General features: G+C 36.3%; 2 pseudogenes; one reads left to right on the top strand and one right to left on the bottom strand.

Annotated features, from left to right (window-relative positions):
* The first annotated feature begins 1,986 nt into the window (after positions 1-1,986).
* LOC112189117 lies at positions 1,987-8,429 on the top strand (annotated as a pseudogene).
* Positions 8,430-9,037: 608 nt separating this feature from the next.
* On the bottom strand, positions 9,038-14,107 carry LOC112190078 (annotated as a pseudogene).
* Between the last annotated feature and the right edge of the window lie 741 nt (positions 14,108-14,848).

The following is a 14,848-nucleotide window of genomic DNA, read 5'->3' as shown; positions in this document are numbered from 1 at the left end:
GGACTATCCAGGTGAAATTGAAACGTTAGAGACTGAAACGTCGATACCCTATAAGTATAGGGAGTAAACAGTATTTTGCCCAAAAATAATACTAATAATATCTTGTTGGTACTAGTTAAAGAGTAGCATGAAATAAACTGAAAATCATACATGATCGATCATAGTGATCAATCAGTGACAACCAATACTAGTGTAGTGACTCATATAGCTTGTTGCCTGTAAAATGCTATTATTGGTGATGGTGTATTGTCATTGTCTTGAATAAGAATCATCACATTTATACTGCTAGTTGTTAGAATTAGATATGTATACATCAAATCAATCACAATTTTCAATTGAGCGTACAAAATGACAATGAATTAAGTCTTCAAGTAGTATTTATCTTCTCAAATAATTATTAGTAGATCACCTTTTGTATATAGTACAAACTAGGTGATGTGGTCACATGGCTATAAGTTTCAAACTTCTTGTGTTCACATGGTTTGAAGTATTGAAATCTCACAAGAGATTCTAAATACATCAGACAATTGAAATTTACTTGAAACGAATGCAGTTAAAATTCTTCTGATTGTATCACAACATTTTGTGTTAATATGTTGTCGTGTACTAGTGTTGGTTGTTGGGTAACCAATAATGTTACACCAATTGGGCCTAAGTGAACTTGGGTTTAGGCCCTATTTTTTAGTCTAGTTATTTTGATTACAATAATTCCTTACTTTGTTAGAGCATCTTTAGCAATGCTATCAATTTTTTAGTCACATTTTAGCCAAAGTAGCTAAAAGTTATTTTTGCTAGCCACTTTAGAAATACGTATGTATCAGTGCTCTCTATTTTAGCTATTTTTAAATTTATATTATTTTTTAAGTGAAGATTAAATAGTTTAAATGTATTTATCAATTACATAAAATAACTTAAAAGGAATGTATTAAATGTCTCGCTATCTATATTTAGGAGTTAGATAACTAAAAGTTATAATGGAGAGCCACTTAGGAGTCTGGTGCAGCTGCTAAAATATATCAAAAGCTAAACATGCTCTCCAAAATAGCTGAGGAGCTAAACTGCAAGTGGCCTAGTGGTTCTTGCCTAGTTGGGTGTGCTCCCCAACCTTGGTTCGAACCCCGAAGCTGTCAAAGTGGGCGAGGCACTGTGCTGCAATGCACAGTTGGAGCATTTCACATGCGCCGAAGGGGTTTATCGTGGGCCTAGGAAGCCTTTGGGTTCCCCTTGACAAAGTAAAAAAAAAAAAAAAAGGAGCCAAAATAGAGAGTCTGCTAAAAATGCTTTAAGTGTCATCGAGTTATGCTTCTAGGTTTTTAGTAAGTATCATCGAGTTTAGTTGACTTTGTCTATTTACCATGTAGTAGTTAATAGTCTATAGACTCCCTTTATGAGAGTGGAACCGTTAAATGATTTGATTTAATCTATGTATCACTGTGCTAATATCACAAACTCTTAATCTACCATGTGATGGTAAATGGAAGATATGTAATAACCCTTTCTGGCTTGAGTTATTACTATATCGACATGATAGTCATTAAAAAAAAAAAGTTACGCCAAAGAATTTTTATGATATTTGACGATGATTTGTAGTGTGTTTTTTTTTTTTTTAAGGGTTGGTGAATAACTATAATAGCGTTGAATAACTAATTAGTAAGTATACTAAAGAGACTTATTAGAGACTCAAGACTGAAGAGTGTTCAAGGCAGTGTTCTATAATGTTTTAAAATTTTAAAATTATGGAGTTAAAATCCATTAACTTAGATACACTGCATGGATAATTTAATGAGACCCGACTATTAAACATCGAAGTACTATAGGATTTTCGGTGTTCAGGCGTTGCCTTGTGAATCTTGATTAATGATGAAATATTTTTTTGAAGAATAAATAATAGAGGGTGGTGTGGTGAGCAACTTGGAGGGTCCAGAGGAGGGAAAAACCGAGGTCTCTGTACTTTTTCAGTTTTCTTCTATTCCAACTGGCAGCTACTGAAAATTGAAGTTGAAAATATGAACTCTCTTTTTCTTCTTTCTTGCTGAAACTTGAGCGATCAATTTTCAGTTTTCAACAGTTGAAACAACAAACCCACATAACAAAAAAAAAAAAAAGACCCAAAATCTAAACCTCTCATTGTTTTTCAAGAAACCCCTTCAAGTCAAAATGTGGAAGCTGAAAATTGGGGCAGAGACAGTAAGAGAAGGTGGTGATCATCAATGCCTGAGGAGTGTGAACAATCACTTGGGACGCCAAGTTTGGGAGTACCATCCAGAGCTTGGGACCCCTGAAGAGCTTCAGCAAATCGAAGATGCTCGAAAAGGTTTCTGGGACAATCGATTTGAGACCAAGCACAGCTCTGATCTCCTCATGAGGATTCAGGTATTACAAACACACCCGATTCTGGATTTTTTGAGCTTTCATCTGGTTTTTGTTTGTTTTTCATTTCATTGGGTTTTCTTTATTTATTCCTGGCACCTGGTTAAGACTTTTTTTGTGTCAAGAATGGGAAAGGTGTTTGTTTATTTGATCTGTCTTGTGACTGGTGAACATGGAAATAGAAAGCTGTTCATAATGCTGTTGAAGAAATAATCAAGCTTTGATCTTTGTATTTGGTTATGTATAGAAATTGAATTTACTTTTAATAAGGTTGTGTGGATCTTGGAATTGTATATATGTATAGTACTGGTGAGTTTGAGAATGCAATTGCACAACGTGGTCAAGTGATGTTCACAATGCATTTTAAGCTTCTATGTGGATTCATAGGCATTGTACAGTTTGAATCTTTTTGTCTTCCCGGATGATTTGTATTGGATTGTCATGTTATCAACTCGATGGATTCATGTGCTGATTCATATGTCATCCAATATTTTCATACAATGGTCTCAGACTCATAGAGATTACTTCCTTTTCTGTTTCTGGTATTTCTCTCCTTTCATATGGGTGGTTTATGATACTTATCATGTGTTTCCTCCATCATGCCTGAATTGTAGTTTGCAAAGGAGAACCCATGTGTGACTAATCTACCACAACTCAAAGTTAGAGATGCAGAAGAGGTGACAGACGAGGTCGTGGCAACCACATTACGCAGGGCCATTAATTTTTATTCAACAATCCAGGCACATGATGGTCATTGGCCTGGGGATTATGGGGGTCCCATGTTTCTACTTCCTGGTTTGGTAAGGGAGAAACTTGTAAACATTATTTGTCTCTATCAGTTTTTATTCGCAAACGCACCAAGATTTGTTAAATGGTCGATGTTGCTGAATGTAACACTTGCCGATTGAAACAGGTTATTACACTTTCAATTACAGGAGCTCTAAATGCTGTGTTATCCATAGAGCATCAACGGGAGATGTGTAGATATCTCTATAATCATCAGGCAAGAATATTACTCATGTAACTAATGCTTTAAAAATAAGAATAAAATTCTTTGCAGACAGACTTACTGATATCTTCGTACTAGCCAATTAACACATTAGTGAATTACATCTACAACGCTTTCATACAGCTGATGTCATTGCATCCTTGTGCCATGTATATTGGATAATAAGGCATTAACAAATAGATGGAATGACAAATCTTTCTGCAGAATAAAGATGGGGGATGGGGTCTACATATTGAGGGCCCAAGTACCATGTTTGGTACTGCACTAAATTATGTTAGTTTGAGGTTGCTTGGAGAAGGTGCTGATGATGGACAAGGGGCAATGGAAATAGCACGAAAATGGATATTAGACCATGGTGGTGCGACTGCAATCACTTCATGGGGGAAGATGTGGCTTTCAGTATGAACTCGACAATTATCTTTTCTGATTGTGCCAACTATCTAATCTTTTAGAAATATCAGTTGACATCGTGTCTTTGATGGTTATAGGTACTTGGGGCATATGAATGGTCTGGAAATAATCCACTACCGCCAGAAGTATGGCTATGTCCTTACTCTCTCCCAGTTCATCCAGGTTACTTATTCATTTTGGTTGATGCTATTGGTTCATTTGGGGTAGGATAGAAACAAATTCAATCTCCATTCATTAATAAACCTTGATCAAGAAAATAGATCCATTTTAGTTTCCATTCTGATCATACGAATTAAGCGCCATTACATTGTTAGGGTCTTAGTATCTTCTTATTCTTATGACATGTGAGCATGTGACACATATGTCTATTTTTGCTCTTTGATTATGAATCATCAAATTTTCCACTTATAGGAAGGATGTGGTGTCATTGTCGAATGGTGTATTTGCCTATGTCTTATCTGTATGGGAAGAGATTCGTTGGACCAATTACACCTACAATCCAGTCATTGAGAAAGGAGCTATATACAGTCCCATACCATGAAGTTGATTGGAATGAAGCTCGTAATCTATGTGCAAAGGTTGGTGATATCTTCCTTTTTTGTACATTTCTCTTGTTGAGGTTCTAGACATATTGTACGGGTATCCTATTCATACCAATGTTCTGTTGATGCTTACATGGGATGCTTTACAAAATTGTTAGGAAGATCTATACTATCCACACCCAATGGTTCAGGATATTCTGTGGGCTTCTCTTCACTATGTACTTGAACCAGTTTTTATGCGTTGGCCGGCAAAAAGATTGAGGGAGAAGCTTTGGACACTGTTATGCAGCACATTCACTATGAAGATGAAAATACTCGGTATATCTGCATTGGCCCTGTTAATAAGGTATTGGACATTTTGATGATGCATATCATCAATTCTGATAATTTGCTTTATGGCCTATATTTATTCGTAGATGAAGATAGTAAACTCTGAAACAGCAAGTCGGATAAGTGTTTCAGGAAAACAATGCTTGTCTGTGTTAATTCTCGTATGGGTGTAAAGCTAATTTGTATGAGATTTTAGACCACTGACAATTGTTATTAACTTATTACTATCTTTTGGGTTCATGACTTATGGATGACAACTCATTACAACTTATATCAAGAATACAACCCTTTTGAGGAATAGAGCAATATATTTCAATAATCTTGGATGCAAAAAGACTACATGATAATTAGGTCATAACCTGTACCATTTCATCCTATAACACAAGTCCTTCTCTTGAAGATTTTTTTCGGGTGCTATTATCCTATTTTTATTTTATGCACTGCTAGTACCATTCCATTTAATTGCTTATTAGACTGTCATTATCACATGGCTTCCAACAGATTTCACACATATGACTATCACGAGTGGTTGTCACATTAGTAATTTACTCTTCCAAACATCGATCATTTGTCAACAGATCTCAAACATCTATTGCGTATGATTGTATAAAGTAATGTCTATTTCAAGTTGCATCAGTAATTGAGTATTCCAACATACAACAGTCATCAGCTAATGGATCTCAAGCATCTATCAACAGTGCTTGAGTTTACAGATTCATTCAGATGCACTGAGTCGAATTGTCAATTTGTTAATGATGCAGGTGTTAAATATGCTCTGTTGTTGGGCGGAGGATCCAAACTCAGAGGCATTCAAGTTGCATCTTCCAAGACTATATGATTATTTGTGGATCGCTGAAGATGGCATGAAAATGCAGGTTAGTAAATAGCATTAAACTGTCTCAGGCTGATTTTAAGATTCTCCCATCTCCCACTCTCTCTCTCTCACCTTCTGCAATCTCCGTTTGGTCCCAAATTGTTAGAGTTGCTTATAAACTTACCTTCAATATGTTGCTAAATTATTCTGTTGTTTTTGCTTTTCTGCTGCAGGGCTACAATGGGAGCCAGGCATGGGATACTTCTTTTGCTGTGCAAGCAATAATATCTACTAACCTTGCTAAAGAATATGGACCTACTTTAAGAAAAGCACATGAATACATAAAAGATTCTCAGGTTTGTTTGGGGCAGAAAATCACTTTGTCTTGTAACGATTCTTCTAATTATCCTCGCTTGACTTATACTTTGCTCGGTAGGTCTTAGAAGATTGTCCTGGTGATCTAAACTTTTGGTATCGACACATTTCAAAAGGTGCTTGGCCATTCTCAACTGCAGATCATGGATGGCCTATCTCTGACTGCACGGCGGAAGGACTGAAGGTAACTTGGTCACTCAAAATTTCACATACAGAAACACTCGATAGTTTACTAACATATATTTTTTTGTGCAGGCTGCCTTATTACTATCAACAATTCCAACAGAAACAGTTGGGGAATCATTGGATATGAAGAAATTATATGATGCTGTTAATGTTACCCTTTCCTTACAGGTGATCATTTGCTATATTTCATTCCATGATTCAGTATCTCTTTTTTTGGCAAAATACATATTTCTCCATTTTGGTTGGAATTTTTTTATTAATTCTCTTTAATTTTTGAGGCCAAACTAATTCGCTAATCTTGTTTCCGGAAGCACCACAGAATAATGATGGTGGATTTGCAACTTATGAATTGACTAGATCATATAAGTGGTTGGAGGTGAGTATCAGTTATGCTCCTCTTACTTTAACATCTCCGACTATAAATATGTACCTAATTTTCTCGTCATTCTATACTGTTATTCATATTGATGATAGTGAATTAAATGTTTGTATATGTGCTTTGGAACTATCCTATTCTCAGCTAATCAACCCTGCAGAAACTTTTGGTGACATTGTAATAGATTATCCGTAAGATTTCTACACACTTTATGTTGATTGTTATACATTTAATCATATATATATATATATATATATATATATATATATATATATATATATCATGGAAAACACCTGATGTCATCCTGACTGAAATGATGATGCAGATATGTTGAGTGTACATCAGCAGCAATTCAAGCACTCACACTATTTAAGAAATTATATCCTGGACATAGGAGGGAAGAAATAGAAAACTGTATTGCTAATGCTGCAAAGTTCATTGAAAAGATACAAGCAACAGATGGCTCTTGGTTTGTTTTCAAAATTCAGTTTTTAATATATATACATTGAAACTTTCATGTTATATCACTGCTTCATAGTTACCTAGGCAAATTACCAATAACTAGGCTTTCACATTTTATTTGCATAGTATTATGAAATTAGTTGCACTACCTAAATTGTGGAGATTTCATACTAGGTATGGTTCTTGGGGAGTCTGCTTCACCTATGCTGGCTGGTTTGGAATAAAGGGTTTGGTTGCTGCTGGAAGGACTTATGAAGACTGCTCTCGCATCCGTAAAGCATGTGATTTTTTGTTATCCAAAGAGCTTGCTTCTGGTGGATGGGGAGAAAGTTATCTATCATGTCAGAACAAGGTAAATGGTGTACCAAATTTGATATATCCTTTCCTTGTCTTTTCTAGGCTTGAAACTTATTATATTTAATCATATATAATTATCTACTTTCATGCTGTCTCACTTTTGTACAAATCTGACAAGATATGTGATCTATGATTGATATGTGCAACTTTTTGCTGATTTTTTTATGTCTTACCCAACAGGTGTATTCAAATCTTCAGGATAATAGTCCACATATAGTCAATACTGCATGGGCTATGTTGGCCCTGCTTGGTGCTGGGCAGGTACATTTGGATACTAACTTGTTTCATTAGTAGACATCAATTCTATAACCATCTACCTCCTATATTGCTTCTTCTTTTTTCCTTGAGAAAAATATATTTATATCTTTATTCTTTTCTTCCTCCACCTCCTCCATTTCTAAGAAGATGGTGCATAATTTGCATTCTGGTCTTCTTTTCTCTTTCCCATGTGATATATCAAATCAATCAATCCAATTTTCTGTCATCCTTAACAAAATGTAATCCATTATAGGGATCCAAATTATGTTGGAATATTATATGATGTTCAATTTCCTTTTTAACACTTTTTTTAGGTGCTTTGATGGATTAACTATAGGGACTTCCACATTTCTGGTGCTGACTTCTAATACCTGTATTTTTCTTTTTTTCCAAGGCAAAGAGAGATCCAACTCCATTGCACCGTGCAGCTAGGGTACTAATAAATTCTCAAATGGCAAATGGAGATTTTCCCCAGAAGGTAAATCTGGCCAATTTTTCCCACAGTTCTTCACCAAAAGAGTTATATTTTCTCAACTGTGATTAAACTTTTATGTCCAAGAAACTACAATTTCAAACTTAGTTATTTCATAAACTTCAATTATTTCTGTATCTGTGATTGTCAGTTCTTAATGAAATACTTTTGGGCATTCCCCATGCAGGAGATCATGGGAGTTTTTAACAAGAACTGTATGATTAGCTATTCAGCATACCGAAACATTTTCCCCGTTTGGGCCCTTGGAGAATATCGTTGTCAGGTATTGGAGGCCCTCTGAAATATGTCTTTGTTCAGCTTTTATCACTCGAGATAATGAATTGTTATCTGATCTGTATGAGATCTTTTCTCAAACTCGCTCAAATCAATCTAATTACTGTGTGCTCGAAAATCTGGGTTCGTAAATGTTTCATCTCCTCAAGATGAGAACATTTCAACTTTCCTGATGCATTAGTTTTGACTCTTTAAAATGAGTTCCCAACCCGAAAATAAAAATAAAAAAAGGTAATAATACTACAATATGTGTTGTATTTACTTGCTGCCATATTCAACTTGATGCTGCTCCTTATTGGCAGCAAGCATCCGAATAGGATTGTTACCGGTTTAATGAAAACAGGAATGAGATGAATGTGAAATGAATAAAAAAAAGACCAGCATCATGTGAAAACATTCCTTATTATCAACCCACTGTAAGATGATGTAATCTATTGCTTACATACGCAGATTGACATTCATATTTAGGACGAATGCTCACCCAGACATTCTGTTTGGGATTTTAGACTATTTGAAAACATATACGTGTGGTATACCATTAACATGAGAAGCTGTATTTCGACAACCACTGTTTTATTCTGCAACAGCCCGTAGTGTGTAGTAGATATTCGGTAAGCTGCATAATGTAGCATGCGTTCATCCTGTTGATGGAACAGTATTTGAACCGGTTCAAAGTAGTGAAGATCACATTCATGTGATCAACGTGCAAATGAATAGTAGTTAAGTACATGAATCTGATCAACGTATTTGCAAATGAAAAGAACAACGTTAAGATGAAAAGAGACAGAATGAAATTGTAATTTATTGTTTATCTTAGATTCGTAATGTGACATTCATATATATTGCCAGGCTAAGGAATTTCATCTACTGAGGTTTCATGTTTGATCCTTTATTTTGAACGAGCTACATAATAGGGTGAACAATTCTGGCCTAGGAAGGCAATGGAACCCGCTTGCGGTATTCTGCAAGAGCCCAGAGTGGGTATATATTTCTATAAGCTGCATAATGTAGCATGCAGTTCTTCATGAAGACTCCAGTGATTTCCTGCCATATTAATTCCGTGTTTAATGATTACAAAAAGCTGCAAGTACTACGTAAAACAAAACATAAAATGTTATCTTGTACATAATGCAACTTTTGTTCTGCTAAGAAAGATACCTGCTGGGGAAAATCACCATTTTCCATTTGAGAATTAATTATAAACTTTGCTGCACGATGAAGAGGTGTTGGGTCTCTTTCTGCCTGTCCCGCATGAATGAGACCCATCATAGCCCAAGCAGTATGTACTAAATTGGATCGATTTCCTTCGAGAGGAATGTATGTCTGTATCACCCAAGTAAGAGATATTGAGTTTTCTAAATTTCAAGACAGATTAAGAAACTCGAAGCTTTAGTTATTTAGTAACCTCTTGCGGACATGAAAGATAGCTCTCTCCCCAACCACCATTCTCTCTCTGCGTTGTGAGGAGAAAACTAACCGCTTTGCGCATGGCTGCACAAGTGCTGAAAGTCTTGCCAGCTGCTGCCAATCCTCCTACTGCAAACCAGGTACCATATGTGAAGCAAACTCCCCAGTTTCCATACCTGTTCAAATGCTTACTTATCAAGTTCTTTTTTTCTGTATATGTGAAACTAACACGTTTTCGAATCATAGATTGATTTGCTAGAATAGATACATACCATGAACCATCCGGCATTTGTATATTTTCAAGGTAGTGTATAGCATTGGTGATGAAATGTTCAATCTCTTTCTTCCGGTGTCCTGGGTGTAGCTTCTTAAACAGTACTAAAGCCTGGATTGCAGATGAAGTGCACTCAACATATTCATGCTCAATTACTATGTCTGCGAAGAACTCTGTCGGATTTAATAGCTGAGGAAATAAAACAAGTAAGAATATGCTAACTCACTTGACTGCGTTTCCACATGATCAACATGTACGCATGATATTAATTTGTTAAAGTTCTTACTTCTAACCACTCTGCTGCCCCTGCTGGTTCCCAGGCTGACAAACCACCATTCTTGCTCTGCAGTGATAAGTAAAGTCGAGCATTTTTTATGATTACAGAGACATAAAAACCAATGAACCAGAATGGAGTAGTTTTTTTTTTTTTTTTCCTTCTAGAATGTAGAAGTAGTTAAAACTGCTGAAAGTTGATTAAAATCTTGAACGTAAAGCAGCTCTTGTAGGGTGAAAGAATCATTAGTAACTTTTTTCAGATTTGATCAGTTCAGACAAGTTTAGTTATATCACCTGTAGGGAAAGTAGAACATTGACAGAATCGTACAAGCGCTCAGGTTCCATTTTTCACCAACTATCTCCGATGACATCATCGACAATAGAAGGCAACACTGTGGAGGTGACTATGGTGAGAAACATGGAGTAATAACAGGTGGATAAGAAAAACTGACGTGAAGCATTTGACCAAAGTTACTAACCTTTAAACCTTCTGCAGTGCAATCAGAAACTTGCCATCCATGATCTTGATCGGAGAAAGTCCACGATCCTTTGGAAATGTGGCGGTGCATGCTATTGAAGTCACCAGATGGGTTGTCTTTGACCTTCAAAATGGAGTGCAGAGTCATTAGCTAGACTAACTAAAACATGACGAGTGACTTCATTAGAACTAGAAATAAACCTGAGATTTCTTTATGAAGTCATGTCCTCTAGCGAGCGTTGTTCCAATTTCGTCCGTTAGATTAGTAGCAAGCAAAGCTTGAATGGCAAAACCAGTATCCCACTCCTGACTGCCAAAACTCTGCACCACAACATATCATATATTTTCAAAGTAGAAAAAGACGAAAAGAAAAATCTCATAGCTCGTTTTACTGCTAATGTATCAATAAAATGTATTGTTCTGTACTAACTTGCATCTTCATTCCATCTTCAGCAACCCATAAATAATCCGGGACCCTTGCCAGATGCTTCTTGAAATAGTCCCCATTTGGATCTTCAACCCAACAGGCAAGCATACATAACACCTATTCATTTAGTTGTACAAAAATCATCAGAATAAAAAATGAGTTAGGACCAGGATAGATCATGAGTTCGATCCTATCTACTATACCGAGGAAGATGTTCTCCGTTGACATTACCTTTTCCACACACCCAATGGTAATGTATCGACTGTTCTCATCTTCGTAATGAATATGCTTCATCGTCACTTGAAGAGCCTTTTCTCTGATCAATTTGTTGAAGGGCCAACGAGTAAGAATAGGCTCTGTGGAAATGTAGAGGCTATCCCATAGGAGATCCTGTATCCAAGGATGAGGATAGTAGATGTCCTCCTACAATTAAATTAGTGTAATCAAATGATTCAGGACTGACACATAAACTAATTTATGGCTTGAAATTTGAAGTAAATCAAATTGAAAAACTCACTTTGGCACATAGATGGCGTACTTTCTTCCAATTGATTTGATTGTAAGGTTGAATAAAAAGTTCCTCCCTCAATTTAAGAATGAGAGGTGTAATTGGGCCAACAAACCTTTTTCCATATAGGTATGACATTGGCATGTAAACCATCCTACAATAGCACCACATTTTTGCTGCATTTGTATGATAAAGTGATTAAAATCAAACTATAAAACTAAAATCACCAATACATATATATATATATATACACATATATGAGTAGTTCTAGCATTTCAAAATGGAAAACGGAAAGAAATTAATGACTTAAAGAGAGCAGGCAAACTGTGCAAATTACCTGGATGCATAGGAAGAAACGAAGGAAGAATCCAAAACTCTGGGGCATAGGGTTGCTTCCAGACCAATCAAACAGACCAAGTATCTACAGAAAATTGTTTTCATAAAATTAAAATCATTTTTGTGGATCTCATTATAAGCACAGCATTATTTGAGCCTATTGCAACGTACTACACTCCTCCTCAGTACAGAAATATAACTTATAAATTTAAATATACTGGCAGTCACAAAACAGTCCAATTTGGTCTAAATTACAGCTTTTGATGGCATGGTACAGATTTGGCGGCCCTAGCATTACTGGTCCTTACCGAAAGCCAAGTCTTTCCCCAAGAGGGTATGTGTGTGACACCACCGTGATCAAGAATCCACTTTCTTGCTCTTGGACAAGCATTGTCTTGGCCACCATCATCAGGTCCTTCTCCGAGAATACGCATACAAATGTAGCTGAGAGCTGTGCTGAACATGGTGCTGTGACCTTCGACGTGTAGTCCCCAACCACCATCTTCATTCTGAAGTACGCCAAATACACATTAAAAATTAGAAGATCGAAGTGGAAAACTTTTTTCTTATTTGTGCCAACAAATGCCAAAGACTATATGGACCTGATGATAGTATATGTAACGCAGAATTTCTTTGCGATGCTCTTCAGGGAATACACTGTTAAGATGGCCAGTAATGTACATACATATGACCTGAAAGTTTAGCGTAGAAATTCAACTTCAATTAGTAGTTATAAAATAATATATAGTAATAAAAATAGAGTAAAAACTGAAATAGTACTTTACATTTAGCACGAAACCTCCAATTTGTTACACACACACGTCTGTACGTGTGTGTGTGTAAAGAAATTAGCAAAAAATCTATCAATTAATATAAGTTTTATATAAATCGATCCTCAACCATTTAATATTTTTCAGGTGTAGTGATTGTTTAACGTGGTACTGGTAAGAACCTTTGTTTTTCAGGATCCTTATAATTTGCAGGTCGCCATTTCCCACTTTGTTGACTTTGTTCTGGGTTTGAAAGGTGGTGAGGATGGGTTTGTATGCACATACACACGTATATGTCTCTCTCTATTCACAAAAGTTCACAATGATACCTCTAGTATTGATGACTGTAAATTATAGCGATAGAGAAGACATGTACTGACCAAGGGAGGAAGGAAAAACAAAGGGCCGGCATTTTCCGCAGGCCAATGGCCATCGCTTGCCTGCAACGCTGAAAAGAAGTGGACAGACCTTCTCAGTGCATCTGTGGTTTTTTCATGTGTGATAACCTCGCCATCTTCAATTTTTACTGGAGTAATTGTCTGTTTGAACTTCTTCTCCCTTAGGAACTGCAGTTTACAATAGTTAACGGAATTAAGAATTGGATATACCAAGGACGAAATTAAACATCATTATATATATGCTTGATTCCGCTTCGAATTTTGAAAACTAGGCAAGTATATCAGTACCTCTTTTAAGTACTTAAAAAAGGATCAAACAGGATGATTTCTCCACGTTTTACAAGTCCTTGGTAAAAAAAATCTTTTTTTTTGTTCAAGAAAAAATTATTAATTGATATTGTTGGGTGGTTAGAGTGAGATTTGGGGGAGTCGTGGCTCATGAGGACGTTGTGAAAACTTGTGATATACACATGCACGTACGTGTACGACACTTTGGCATAACCAGATCTTTCCATTGAAATTTGGTGACTAAAACGTTCATGATCACTTGCCATTAAATCAGACATTGAAGGTGAATTTAATTAGTGACTAGCTAGAAAGAACATTTTGATGCAAAAGGATTCAATGTTAAATAATTTTGTGGTACATGAATGCATGTAATATAATTGAGTTCAGATCCTCTGATGAAATTTTCTTCAAAATTTTGCATGACTAAAACCATATATTCAAATTCTAGTTCGCCCGTAAAAGTAAGAATCAAGTAGCTAGATATATATATATACCTGCATACGCCAAAGAATGTCACCACTGGGCTTGACCTGATAGCGGTTGTTGTAGAAATGAAGACGGGCCTCTTCAACCTCAGCTCGCTTCAGGAGTTCCTGCATCCGAATCAAACTCCCATGTCTGCCTTCCGACAAAGTTGTTGTGCTGTAATGTAAGCCGAGATCCCACCTCTGCAACTTAAGCTTCCACATTTTCTAGAGTACGTAGCTATTTAGTTAATCACCTTCCTTCATATATAGTAGCCAAGCTAGCTAGATACGATCGTTGATAGAGAAGTTCTTGCGTGGGGCAGCCGCACAGCCACGTGTGTGGCTGACCAATCACTGCCCAATAAGAGGATTTTTGAATATTTTTCTTTAAAAAACAGGACAAATTCGGAAAAGGAGAAAATTTATGGTTTTGATTGGAGGGTCACACTACCACGTGTTCTAGCTAAAACCTCACAAGTCAAACATACACAATTTGCTTTGAAACTATCTTCCTGTAGGGTCAGCTAGCGAGACCTCTGAGATAGCCACACATTAGTTGACATTACGTAATACGTACCTGAGTGTCTCACAAGTCACACATACATAATTTGCTTTGAAACTATCGAAGAGTTTCTTATCTGTGAAGAAATAAGTATGCTAGCCCGAGTTCAAATTCGAATCCCTCTTTCATTCTCCTCTGCTAAAATAAGATGTAAATATAAATGAATGAGTTTCCACGCAAATACGAATACACCCAACACGAGAATATCGTGAGCAGAGATGGATGATTGCATGACTTTCTTTTTGATTGCATGATTTCCACATTTGCAACACAATATATGGGCACGCAAGGTCCACTCAAAATGGGAAGTCAAGGTTGTCGAGCTGCCTGCGATTCACTTCAATTAAGAAGCTAGAGTAGAGGTGATTATACTCATTTATATGAGTATAATTATATCTAAA

The sequence above is a fragment of the Rosa chinensis genome, chromosome 2 (assembly GCF_002994745.2).
Source record: "Rosa chinensis cultivar Old Blush chromosome 2, RchiOBHm-V2, whole genome shotgun sequence".
NCBI classification, from domain to species: domain Eukaryota; kingdom Viridiplantae; phylum Streptophyta; class Magnoliopsida; order Rosales; family Rosaceae; genus Rosa; species Rosa chinensis.
The sequence above is the reverse complement of the archived record's forward strand: the minus strand, read 5'-3'. Positions and strand labels throughout refer to the sequence as shown.